Source organism: Schistocerca cancellata, chromosome 9, assembly GCF_023864275.1.
Source record: "Schistocerca cancellata isolate TAMUIC-IGC-003103 chromosome 9, iqSchCanc2.1, whole genome shotgun sequence".
Lineage (NCBI taxonomy): Eukaryota > Metazoa > Arthropoda > Insecta > Orthoptera > Acrididae > Schistocerca > Schistocerca cancellata.
In genome coordinates this window covers 18,328,454-18,341,762 of record NC_064634.1, presented here as the reverse complement: position 1 = coordinate 18,341,762, position 13,309 = coordinate 18,328,454, and the positions used below count along the sequence as shown (strand labels likewise).

The 13,309-nt window shown below is 44.1% G+C and overlaps 1 protein-coding gene across 1 annotated transcript in view; it reads right to left on the bottom strand.

Moving 5' to 3' along the window:
* The window catches only part of LOC126100620 (UDP-glycosyltransferase UGT5-like), a 159,567-nt gene extending 152,664 nt beyond the window's left edge, over positions 1-6,903 (bottom strand). Inside the window, exon 1 of the mRNA XM_049911246.1 lies at positions 6,802-6,903. The gene's annotated coding sequence lies outside the window, so the exon portion shown is untranslated. The remainder of the gene's footprint in view (positions 1-6,801) is intronic.
* Positions 6,904-13,309: the final 6,406 nt, after the last annotated feature.

Here is a 13,309-nt window from a genome sequence, read left to right as displayed (position 1 = left end):
CCTATTGACTACAATATTCTCAATGAATATTTTGTAAATAGCATCACCACCCCACCCATCAATTCTGCCTCTGATGCAGAAGCATTGCTCACTTGTGCAAAACAGACAAGAAGTGAGACGTTCACTTGTACCCGAACCACATTAAATGATATTCATAAGTCAATAAACAAATTAAGTAATTCCAAAACAGAAGATTATTATGGACTCAGAAATCTCATCATTAAATGTATAGCAAAAGAAATTGAAATGCCACTTCTTTCACTATCAAACAGAGTACTTGATGAAGGAATATTCCCTGACTGTCTTAAGCTCACACTTACATTGCCTCTGTATAAAAAGGTGAAAGAAACCTCCCAAATAACTACAGACCCATTTCAATAGTACCAAGCATATCCAAGTTAGTAGAAAATTGTGTGAATAAGCAGATATACAGGTATTTTGAAACCAACAAAATTTTAAATGAACAACAGTTTGGCTTCAGGTCACACCTGTCAACTGTAAAAGGAGTAGAAGCTTTGGTAAGTAATGTTTATGAAGGGTATGAAAAAAGGGTATCAATGTCTGGAACACTTATTGACCTAAGTAAAGCTTTTGACTCGGTGTCACATGACATACTCATCAAAAAGTTAAAATACTATGGCATTGAAGATGACACACTCTGACTATTCAGATCTTATCTAAGAAATAGGTTACAACTTGCATATGCAAATAAGCATAGGTCAGAAATACTCCCTATAGAAAGAGGAATACCCCAAGGCTCTGTTCTTGGACCTTTTCTGTTCATTGTCTATGTTAATGACTTCTCGAATTACATACCGTGTAAGAACATTCTATATGCTGACAATATGACATTAATAAGTAAAAGAGGGAACTTATATAGTGTACTGGACAAAAATAGAGAAATGATGCAAATGGCTAATTACTGGTGTCAGGCTAACCAACTGTGCATAAATCAAACAAAAACAGAAGAAATAATATTTAATCTCAAAGTAACTAAAAATGAAAACAAAACAGTGAAATTACTTGGAATAATTATAGACCAAAAGCTCTCATGGGAAGGACACATCAATTATCTACACTCCTGGAAACGGAAAAAAGAACACATTGACACCGGTGTGTCAGACCCACCATACTTGCTCCGGACACTGCGAGAGGGCTATACAAGCAATGATCACACGCACGGCACAGCGGACACACCAGGAACCGCGGTGTTGGCCGTCGAATGGCGCTAGCTGCGCAGCATTTGTGCACCGCCGCCGTCAGTGTCAGCCAGTTTGCAGTGGCATACGGAGCTCCATCGCAGTCTTTTACACTGGTAGCATGCTGCGACAGCGTGGACGTGAACCGTATGTGCAGTTGACAGACTTTGAGCGAGGGCGTATAGTGGGCATGCGGGAGGCCGGGTGGACATACCGCCGAATTGCTCAACACGTGGGGTGTGAGGTCTCCGCAGTACATCGATGTTGTCGCCAGTGGTCGGCGGAAGGTGCACGTCGACCTGGGACCGGACCGCAGCGACGCACGGATGCACGCCAAGACTGTAGGATCCTACGCAGTGCCGTAGGGGACCGCACCGCCACTTCCCAGCAAATTAGGGACACTGTTGCTCCTGGGGTATCGGCGAGGACCATTCGCAACCGTCTCCATGAAGCTGGGCTACGGTCCCGCACACCGTTAGGCCGTCTTCCGCTCACGCCCCAACATCGTGCAGCCCGCCTCCAGTGGTGTCGCGACAGGCGTGAATGGAGGGACGAATGGAGACGTGTCGTCTTCAGCGATGAGAGTCGCTTCTGCCTTGGTGCCAATGGTGGTCGTATGCGTGTTTGGCGCCGTGCAGGTGAGCGCCACAATCAGGACTGCATACGACCGAGGCACACAGGGCCAACACCCGGCATCATGGTGTGGGGAGCGATCTCCTACACTGGCCGTACACCACTGGTGATCGTCGAGGGGACACTGAATAGTGCACGGTACATCCAAACCGTCATCAAACTCATCGTTCTACCATTCCTAGACCGGCAAGGGAACTTGCTGTTCCAACAGGACAATGCACGTCCGCATGTATCCCGTGCCACCCAACGTGCTCTAGAAGGTGTAAGTCAACTACCCTGACCAGCAAGATCTCCGGATCTGTCCCCCATTGAGCATGTTTGGGACTGGATGAAGCGTCGTCTCACGCGGTCTGCACGTCCAGCACGAACGCTGGTCCAACTGAGGCGCCAGGTGGAAATGGCATGGCAAGCCGTTCCACAGGACTACATCCAGCATCTCTACGATCGTCTCCATGGGAGAATAGCAGCCTGCATTGCTGCGAAAGGTGGATATACACTGTACTAGTGCCAACATTGTGCATGCTCTGTTGACTGTGTCTATGTGCCTGTGGTTCTGTCAGTGTGATCATGTGATGTATCTGACCCCAGGAATGTGTCAATAAAGTTTCCCCTTCCTGGGACAATGAATTCATGGTGTTCTTATTTCAATTTCCAGGAGTGTATGTAGTAAACTAGCACGAGTACTTTTCTTATTGTATAAATTAAGAAACAGTGTGAGCAAGCAATTGCTACTCCACTCATACTATGCTTTTTTTCATTCCCAACTGCAATATGGAATATTGCTTTGGGGTAACTCCCCAGGGGCTGAATGTATTTTCAGATGGCAGAAGAAAGCAATCAGGTGCATGGAATGGTTAGCACCCAGAGAGTCCTGCAGAAATTATTTTAAATCTCTTGGCGCAATGACAGTGCCAAGCATGTACATATATAACTGTCTAATATATGCCACAGAAAATCTCAAAAAATTGAACATGAGATGTGATGTGTATGCACACAGTACAAGAAACAGTCACTTGCTGGACTTACCTACCACAAGACTTGCTGTAGTCCATAATAACTATAAGTACTTAAGCATAAAATTTTTCAATAAGTTACCATGCTCAGTTCATACAGTACCACTAAATAAATATAAGAATACATTGCAAACCTGGCTAAAAAACAACGAATTCTATACGACTGAAGAATTCCTAGAAACTAATCATCAAAATATATGTTTTACCTAAGTTATGAAGAAAATGCTTTGATATTATATAAGCTAGTTATTTACTGTGATTCTTTTTTTTATGTGTGTATTTAGTTACTGTTTAAAACATTGTTTTACATAATGCTGAACAAAAGGTCTGTAGTTCCTTTTCTCCCCTTTCTGTAACTATTTGAATATCATACTGAAACTAAAACCCTCTGTAAACTTTGACGAAGCCAATTGTATGAAAAATACTGAAAGGCTAATAAAAATATTCTATTCTATAGTATTCTATTTTATGCCTTTGAAGAAGGCTAGATTACTGTAGTTGAAACCTGGGTAAAAATCAGTAGCTGAGGCAGATTTGAAGCCTCATTCTTCGAATATTTTTGAGAGGCATGGCAGAGTTAATTCTGGTATCTCGGTTGGAGGGACCATATGGTACGATTAAGATCATGGCTGCTAGTGACTGAGGGAACTCTGGCAGCGCAGTGGTATGTCATGGATATCTTATGTCCTCATGTTTTAGGCTACCTTTCATGTGACATGTCTCTGTGAACTGTTTGTGTGACATTGAGTTCCTTCTGTGACCAGCAGGATTCCCAGGCCTATCCCTAGCTGAACATGTGTGGTGCCAGCTCGGATGTAAACTCTGTCCCAGTATCAGCATCCAGGGTATCGTGGGCTTAGTTACAACGGTTGTTGGCCAGCTTCCATCAGGATAGGATACAATGTCCTTATGACATGCTCCCCAATCAAATAAGAGCATGCATCCAGGCAACATCATACTGATAAGTGAGCGCATACTGCAACTTTCTCTGTCAATTTGACTCTTATATTGTAAACACTGAAATAGCATCACACCCTCCCAGCCTCCCCCTTCTGGGTGATCCACTTTAAGTATCCAGCTCTTCCTTCTGCATCCCCAAACTGACCCTCCTCTCTCATGGAGGAAGGAACTAATAGTTCTGAAAGGTAGGATAGTGTCATCACTTTAACTTGTACGGCTATTGGCAGCACTAAATATTTCACCTCTTGATGTTAAGTACTGGCTAGCAGACCTCTCTCATAATTTTATAAACAAAAATTTAACCCTTCTATTTTTATGGCTATAAATTTATTAAAAGCCACACAAAATAAATCAGTGAAAAAGCTTCCTTTAAGTAATTGTAACCAAGACCAGTTAATGATTGTATGCAACGGGAATGAATCTCACACTCTGCAGTGGAGTAGCTACTGTTATGAATTGTGTGATGGACTAAAACTGAGCTTCAGACCAGGACTCTAATTTAAAGCCCCACAATTTACAGGCATTCCTCACCAGCCATGTCACAGCTTCATCCTCTCTGTGCCACTTCCCTACTTTCCATATGCTACATAAGGTCTCCTAAATGTCTTGCAGGATTAGCATTCTTGGGAGAAAGGGTATGGCAGAGGAATGGCTTAGTCACAATCTATGTGTGGTCACTGCATCACTTTCTGTGGAAGGCAAGGGCCTCGATTTGAGTCCCCGCGTGGCACACAATCCCTACCCACCAGCACACTACTGGCAGGGCACACTTTGTAGCAGGCTGGAAGATTCACACTGGAAACAATCCACAGGCAGTCACTTTTATGCCAAAACATTTCTATTAAGGATGCTACTGTAGCAAAGTTTGCACAGGACCTTATGTGGGATTCCCAAAGTTGGAGGGGGCTTCTTACAGACTGAACCTGTGTCAGATGGGTCAGGAGGCATGTCTGAGTAGCTGAGCAGGTATGAGCGTCATCTGCAGGAGGCAGAGGACTGGGTGCCTGGTACCCAGTTCTAACATATCAAGAAACTTTTAAGGGAACCAGGCAGCAAAAACCACTATTTTTTATTGTGTTACATTACACTACTTCTTCATGAACCAGAATATGAGTATGGTTTTTGTATGTTTGGTGCATAGTAATAAGAAAGAAAGAGCATTTTCTAAGCAATGACATGTCCCCTTCTGTCTGCTCGAGCTGTGTTTATTCTGGCTGCAGCAGACTCCCTTTCTCTTTACTCTAAAATTCTTTGACCACTGCTTCACTTGTTGGTCAACCTCATGCTAGGACAGTGTAACAGCTGAACATCAAGCAACACGCTGTTTTTGTTTTACTCATCATAGTGATTTGAAGTAGTACTCGATTTTAGGAACTAATCATGTAATATTTATAGTTACATTTTATCTGTGCAGATCATGAATATGGACAGAATAAGGAAATTTAACAGTAGGAATAAGTTTGAAGGTAAGAGAGGACCCCTATCATTCTCTCTGTCCAGTGAGCCCTGAGTCTGGTGTAAGTGTCAGACAGCAAGTGTAACTGGTGATGAATATAGACATAACCAATCCCTACCAGTGTCAATAGCAGATGTTGTAAGACCTATCTATAGAGACTTAACTAGCAAAAACGTGCTTGCTAAATGCATTCATGGGAAAACCCAAAATCCCAAAGAAAGTTTCAATAACTGTGTGTGTGGGAATGATTGCCTAAAAGAGTATTTGTGGTCCTCAAACCTTCTAAAAACTGGTGTCTGGATGCAGTGTCCTGTTTCAATCATGGATCAGCCAGCAGGCTGAAACTTTTCATAGATATGGCCACAGAACCTGAGGTGCACATGAAGAAAGCCCTATTGTCCAGTTGACATGCTGAGAATGTGTGAGGCTATGAAAAGTGCCCTACAAATAATGAAAGAGACCAGAATTCAAAAGAGGACTTCCAAACATAAGCTGGAGGATATAGAAACCTACAGCAATGATATCTACAGACCCCGTGAGATTTAACGTTGAATATAGTTTGAAAAGAGTGTATCAAAAATTTGAAATGGATTTTCCCAAAAGTATGACCTTTTTAGCTTTAGACATAATTTTCTCTGAAACTAATACAGGTATGTCAATGAAACTTGGTACAGAAATTAATTACATCACTTTCATTTAAATGTACTAGAAGTATGGCAATCAAATAAAAGGTTTGACAAATATTTAGATGTTATTTTTTAAATGCCAATTTTTTAGGTCACTACCTTTAGTAGCATTTGCACTGTGATAACAAAACTATTGTCATATAAGTTATACACTTCAAAGAAAATATGACAACTTACGAATGTAACAAATTTGGTTTGATTAGAACCAATAATTTTTCAGGAAAGTGTACCACCATTAGCATGGTCAACCATAGGATATTTGCTCACAACTGGATCCTCTTAAATGCAAAAGAATTAAAACTGATAAGCATGAAAAAACACCCAACATTGGTGTAATATTCTATGATATTTATTTTTCCCCAAACCACTTCTCAGCTGTTACACTATTGCCAGGAACAAAGACAAATGTATCTGGCTGAGAAATCTTTGTACCTCACGATGATGTAACAGCTGAAAACCAGTTTGTAAAATGATAAATACTGAAGAATATCACCCCAGTGCTGCACATTTTTTCATCCCTAATGTATAAAATATTCTACATAGAACCAATGGGACAGTCAGTTAATGCAATTAAAACTGAGTTTGTGAGCAGGTATTAAACCTACATATCAGCCCATTTGTGGGCCATGCACTACCAGTGCTGTTACTAGAGTACATGCCATGGACCAACTCAAACTCTAAATGGTTTGCAGGCCTCACACCATTTCATACAAACGTATAACCAAAGGGGAATAAAATCCACCAGATAACATAAGAATTCATTGTCAGTAGCTGAAGACTTTGGGTCAGTGAATTAATGCAGGCAGGCAGGAAGCCAGACAAAAGTGAATAGGCTTTGTCTGCGGGCTACTTACCGAGAATGTCACTCTGTGGCAACCATTTGCTAATCTTCACATTAGCAGGTTGATTTGGCAGAGATTCTGTCTCAAGTTTCCACAGAACTTTTTGTTTCAACTTGGAGAAATAACATATTCCTCATGTCTGTGCTTTTGATATTGCTCCCCATGCTGAAGTATATGACACCATCTGTCGCAGTGTCCATAAATATTTGTAGATCCTAAAATAGAACACTTACTGTAAAAAATAGGTTTGCAGATATTGGTAATGAAAGAATTAATTACTTGCTATTGGGTGAACAAAATAAAGTTGCATGAAGTCTAATTATCTCTTCCAGCTCAATTATCAAGCAGCCAGAGTAATTGTGAAAAATTACTGTGCGAGGGGAAAATATGTGACAAACTCGTTTCAGTAAAAGTAACATCTATTTATTTATTTAGTCTTTGCCTGTGGTCTCAAGCTGACGATTTTCAGCTGGGAGTAACGGGTGTGTTTCACAATTTTTCTATGCAGACAGAGTAAGAGAGATGTAAAATCTGTCTTCTGGCTGCAGTTACCATGTTTGTTACACTACATTACAGCATATACAGTGTGTTTAACAATCCATGTTACACACTTCTAGAGGCTGTAGAGAGGACTTGGTAGACCAAGTTTTACTTAGGAACCCTAGTCAGGTAACATCATTCAACAAGCGTCGAAGTTATAGGCCCTGGTGCCTGTCAATGCATTTATATATACAGTGTGTCCCTTGTTGACGCTACAAATTTCAAGGATGATGGAGATGGATAAACATATCAATTTGAGGTAAGGGTCCCTGTACCAGTAACAACTAAGTTCAAAAAATTATAAATGAAAACCGATCTGATAGCTCTGACAGTGGAATACATGTGCTAGCACTGTTGTTGCTAGGACTGTGTGGTAGGCAACTTTCAGAGGTGGAAGCACAGATCAAAACAAGGCAAAATGTCCTGTAAATATGGGCTCTAAAATGCATACCTGAGGAGCTATGAGCACTTGTTCAATACAGAAGACATGTTTCAAAGCAGTGAAGATGAACAACCATTCATAGCTCCTATGGCATGCACTTTAGAGCCCAAGTTTACTGCATATTTTTGCCTTGTTTTGTTCCATACTATCTCTTTTAATGTTACCTACCCTTCAAATCTTAGCAACAACAGTACCAGTACATGTACATATTTCACTGTCACAGGTATCACAATGGTTTTCTCTTATAACTTTGTGGCTGGTCCCGGCGGAGGTTCAAGTCCTCCCTCAGGCATGGGTGTGTGTGTTTGTCCTTAGGATAATTTAGGTTAAGTAGTGTGTAAGCTTAGGGACTGATGACCTTAGCAGTTAAGTCCCATAAGATTTCACACACATTTGAACATTTCTTATAATTTCTGACATGTTTGTTTCCAGCACAATGAACCTTATCCTTCTCCATCATGCTAGAACATTTGTAACATCATCTCAGAATCACCCTGCATTTACATGTACAATTATAGGCACTGGCACCTATAACTCTGATACTTGTTGTTGGGTGATGTTTCTGGACGTGGGTTCCTACTGGACTGGATCTACTGAGGTCCCTCTGCAACCACTAGGAAGTGCATTGTGAAGCACTCTGTATACAATAAAAGTAAGCAAAATTACACTTTACAGGCACATAAAATCTTATTATATATTTCCTGTTGCAATGTAACACATAACATGTAGTTTCATTTTAAGTACTCATATGTAAATACATTTCTTTATGAGATGCGCGTTTAAGCAATTTTTAAAAATTTGATTTTGTTAATTGACAATACTATGAGAAGGAAAGTTGCTTCTCACCATATAGCAGAGATGTCGAGTCACAGATAGGCACAACAAAAAGATTTTCACACTTACAGCTTTCGGCCAATGGCAGGCAGGGGTGAGATGGGGAGGGGGGAGTGGAGTAGTAGGGGAGGGGGAAAAAAAGAAAGACTGGGTGTGGTGTTGAAATGATGGCTGTGTAGTGCTGGAATGGGAGCAGGGAAGGGACTGGATGGGTGAGGACAGCAACTGACAAAGGATGAATCCAGGAGGGTTACAGAATGTAGGATGTATTGCAGGGATAGTTCCCAACTGCACAATTCAGAAATGGAAGGTAAGACAATACCTCTGAATGAGGTGGTTTTTGTGTCCCAACTAATACCTGACAGCGATTGCTGGAGTGTATATTATCAGACCAGCACTCCAGTACACGTAGCCCACGATGCAATCTCGTTCTAAAATCGCTGAAATTTGAAAGTGATTCGGTTAAGGGACGTGGTATGTAAGCAGTATTTGCAACTCCCTCACACTGCCACATCTAGATATCTCTATAGTACTTGTACTTGATTCACTTTTGGCTCTGATCCAGCGCAGGTATGTGGTTGAATGGGAGGACTTGATTCCAAATCGCAGACAGCATTTCTAGTGGACAGCATAACACTAGAGATTTGCAAAGCTAGTGTACATTTTCTTACAACCTCAATCAGCACATCATCTACTAGTATTATTTGTGTTTCTTCTCAATCAGGCATCACCTATAACTCATTGGATATAACACAGCACCTTCTGGCGTTAGGAACTTGCTTATTCTGTATAGGAAGTAGTAGTAAATAATAATAGTGATGCTGTAAGCGTTGGTTGGTAATATTTACTGACAAAATACAACCTAACGCTAGAGTGCGTACTTACGGCTATGCTGTGTGGCCGTTTTTTAGTACGACTTTAAAAGAGAGAGAGAGAGTATCAATTGATCACCGATGCGTCGCTTCTTGATTGAGTTCAGGTGTCGTACGGATTGATTATGCGAATAATTGGCCTTTAGACCCGGATTGCCTTCACGCAATCAGAATTTTCGATGAAAATAGCTAAGGGACCTATTTGAATATAAAAATAGAAATGAAAGCTAATTAGTGGAATTTTGTAAGAGAAAGTTTAACAGATCGGAAGTTGAACACATTATTGGTCTCCCAAAGACAATCGAGGCACCGACTGTAAAGTTTGGAAGGTAGGAGACGAGATACTGACAGAAGTAAAGCTCTGAGTACCGGGCGTGAGTCGTATTTCGGTAGCTCAGATGGTAGAGCACTTGCCCGCGAAAGGCAAAGGTCCCGAGTTCGAGTCTCGGTCGGGCACACAGTTTTAATCTGTCAGGAGTTTTATATCAGCGGACACTCCGCTGCAGAGTGAAAATCTCATTCTGGAAACCTCCCCCAGGCTGTGGCTAACCCATGTCTCCGCAATACCCTTTCTCTCACGAGTGCTAGTTCTGCAAGGTTCGCAGGACAGCTTTTGTAAAGTTTGGAAGGTAAGAGAGGAGATGCTGGCAGAAGTAAAGCTGTGAGTACCGGGCGTGAGTCGTCCATCGGTAGCTCAGATGGTAGAGCACTTGCCCGCGAAAGGCAAAGGTCCCGATTTCGAGTCTCGGTCGGGCACACAGTTTAAATCTGCCAGGAAGTTTGATATCAGCGCACACTCTGCTGCAGAGTGAAAATCTCACTCTGGAAACCTCCCCCAGGCTGTGGCTAAGCCATGTCTCCTCAATATACTTTCTTTCAGGAGTGCTAGTTCTGCAAGGTTCGCAGGAGAGCTTGTGTAAATTTAGGAAGGTAGGAGACGAGATACTGGCAGAAGTAAAGCTGTGAGTACCGGGCGTGAATCGTGCTTCGGTAGCTCAGATGGTAGATCACTTGCCCGCGAATGGCAAAGGTCCCGAGTTCGAGTCTCGGTCCAGTACACAGTTTTAGTCTGCCAGGAAGTTTCATATCAGCGCACACTCCACTGCAGAGTGAAAATCGCATTCTGGAAACCTCACCCAGGCTGTGGCTAAGCCATGTCTCCGCAATATCCTTCCTTTCAGGAGTGCTAGTTCTGCAAGGTTCGCAGGACAGCTTCTTTAAAGTTTGGAAGGTAGGAGACGAGATACTGGCAGAAGTAAAGCTGTGAGTACCGGGCGTGAGTCGTGTTTCGGTAGCTCAGATGGTAGAGCACTTGCCCGCGAAAGGCAAAGGTCCCGAGTTCGAGTCTCGGTCGGTCACACAGTTTTAATCTGCCAGGAAGTTTCATATCAGCGCACACTCCGCTGCAGAGTGAAAATCTCAATCTGGAAACCTCCCCCAGGCTGTGGCTAACCCATGTCTCCGCAATACCCTTTCTCTCACGAGTGCTAGTTCTGCAAGGTTCGCAGGACAGCTTTTGTAAAGTTTGGAAGGTAAGAGATGAGATGCTGGCAGAAGTAAAGCTGTGAGTACCGGGCGTGAGTCGTGCATCGGTAGCTCAGATGGTAGAGCACTTGCCCGCGAAAGGCAAAGATCCCGATTTCGAGTCTCCGTCGGGCACACAGTTTTAATCTGTCAGGCAGTTTCATGTCAGCGCACACTCCGCTGCAGAGTGAAAATCTCATTCTGGAAACATCCCCCAGGCTGTGGCTAAGCCATGTCTCCGCAATATCCTTTCTTTCAGGAGTGCTAGTTCTGCAAGGTTCGCAGGAGAGCTTCTGTAAAGTTTGGAAGGTAGGAGACGAGATACTGGCAGAAGTAAAGCTGTGAGTACCGGGCGTGAGTCGTGTTTCGGTAGCTCAAATGGTAGAGCACTTGCCCGCGAAAGGCAAAGGTCCCGAGTTCGAGTCTGGGTCGGGCACACAGTTTTAATCTGTCAGGAAGTTTTATATCAGCGCACACTCCGCTGCAGAGTGAAAATCTCATTCTGGAAACCTCCCCCAGGCTGTGGCTAAGCCATGTCTCCGCAATACCCTTTCTCTCAGGTGTGCTAGTTCTGCAAGGTTCGCAGGAGAGCTTTTGTAAAGTTTGGAATGTAAGAGATGAGATACTGGCAGAAGTAAAGCTGTGAGTACCAGGCGTGAGTCGTGCTTCGGTAGCTCAGTTGGTCAGTCTGCTTTCGGCTGCGGTGGGGTGAGGACGTCCGCTGCGCCCCGCCGTGCGCGACCGTGAGCGCTTGCTTGTGTTTACCTTCCCGCGGCGCGAGTTGTATTTGTTCCAATTTCAGTGCGACTATGGCACACCCATGGCGCCACGATACGATCAAAATTACTTTCCAACCAGATCACGCGCGTCCTCGAGCCTATGAAATAGAACAGTTCATACGCGACGATCTACGTTTAGATCCGGCGACTGTCGCCGGAATACATTTTTCTATAACGGCGAGCGTGGTTTATGTTAAAATGACCAGTGCAGAGGTCTGCGCGACAGTGGTTTCTAAATACTCGAACTGTCTCAGATTCAAACATTCTGATGGGCATATCGGTGCATTGACGGTGGATCATGCAGGCATGGGCCGAAGGACTGTAATGGTTTTTGAGCTCCCCTTCGAGGTCCCAGAGGAAGTTGTCAAGGACGCCTTCCGACCATATGGCAATGTTATCAGCCACGTTGCAGAAAAGTGGCAAACTTTCTCGACGTATAAGGTCTACAATGGTGTGCGCCAAATTAAACTTGAGCTCAAGAAACATGTGCCGTCCTATTTGAACATCGGTGGCTGCCGTGCAATCATCATGTACGACGGTCAACCGCGTACCTGTTCCGGATGTGGGCAGGAAGGCCATGTTCGATCGAGCTGCTTAGAACGTAGAATTACGCAGATACCAGTGGGAGAATCCGTTTCCCCGACGGGGACGACAATCCTGCCCCTCACGTACGCACAGACGACGATGCGCACCGTAGTTGAGGACGAAACGGGCGAGCAGACACATCCATCGACGCCAGAAGTACCAAGGGAGGAAGAGGAAGGACCCTTGGTGCCAACCCATATGTCGCCTCATCTGCAGCAACAACAGCAGCAACAGTCCCACGGAATCCAGACGCAACATAACAATCAGAACGAGATGGACGTGGACGCGAACATTGCCCCGACCGCGGCTTTCCTAGCGGAAGGTGATACGACGCTGGATTGCCTCCCACATTCGGATACGGATGTCAGCGTTCGAAAGCAACGTTCGCCTCGACGACGCAAGCGACGTCGGCGAACCCCTTCTGACGATTGCCTCCTACACACGGCCGGTCAAGAAGGTGACATCTCATCAGACGGCATGGATGCTGCGCCTGCTGAGGATCTAAGTGGTGTAGACGGTTCACTTGACCATACTACGAGTGCCCAGTTACTTCTTGCACCACAAACGCGGCAGGTCGCGTCGATGGATGGCGCTCAGGCTACCTCTACCAAAGACGACGTACGTGAGAGAGATTTAGGTGCCGATCAGCTACACAGCGTCGTGTTGCACCCACTGTGGTCGGACGATGTTGAGGAACTTCCTGAAGAGGGCACGGGTGACAGGGGAGGGGGCGGCATTGAGGATGCCACTCCTAGCTTGAAAGACTCATAATTTGTGACGGGTTTGGTGGGTCCGGCATCTCTTGCGGTTAGCTTTGATTGCCATGGCGTCTACCCTAGGTGAAGAGGCTAGGCAGCACACCTTTCGCCTTGCCACAATCAATATCAACGCGATAAGGGCACCACACAAACTAACAATGCTACAACGCATGCTTGATGCGGCGG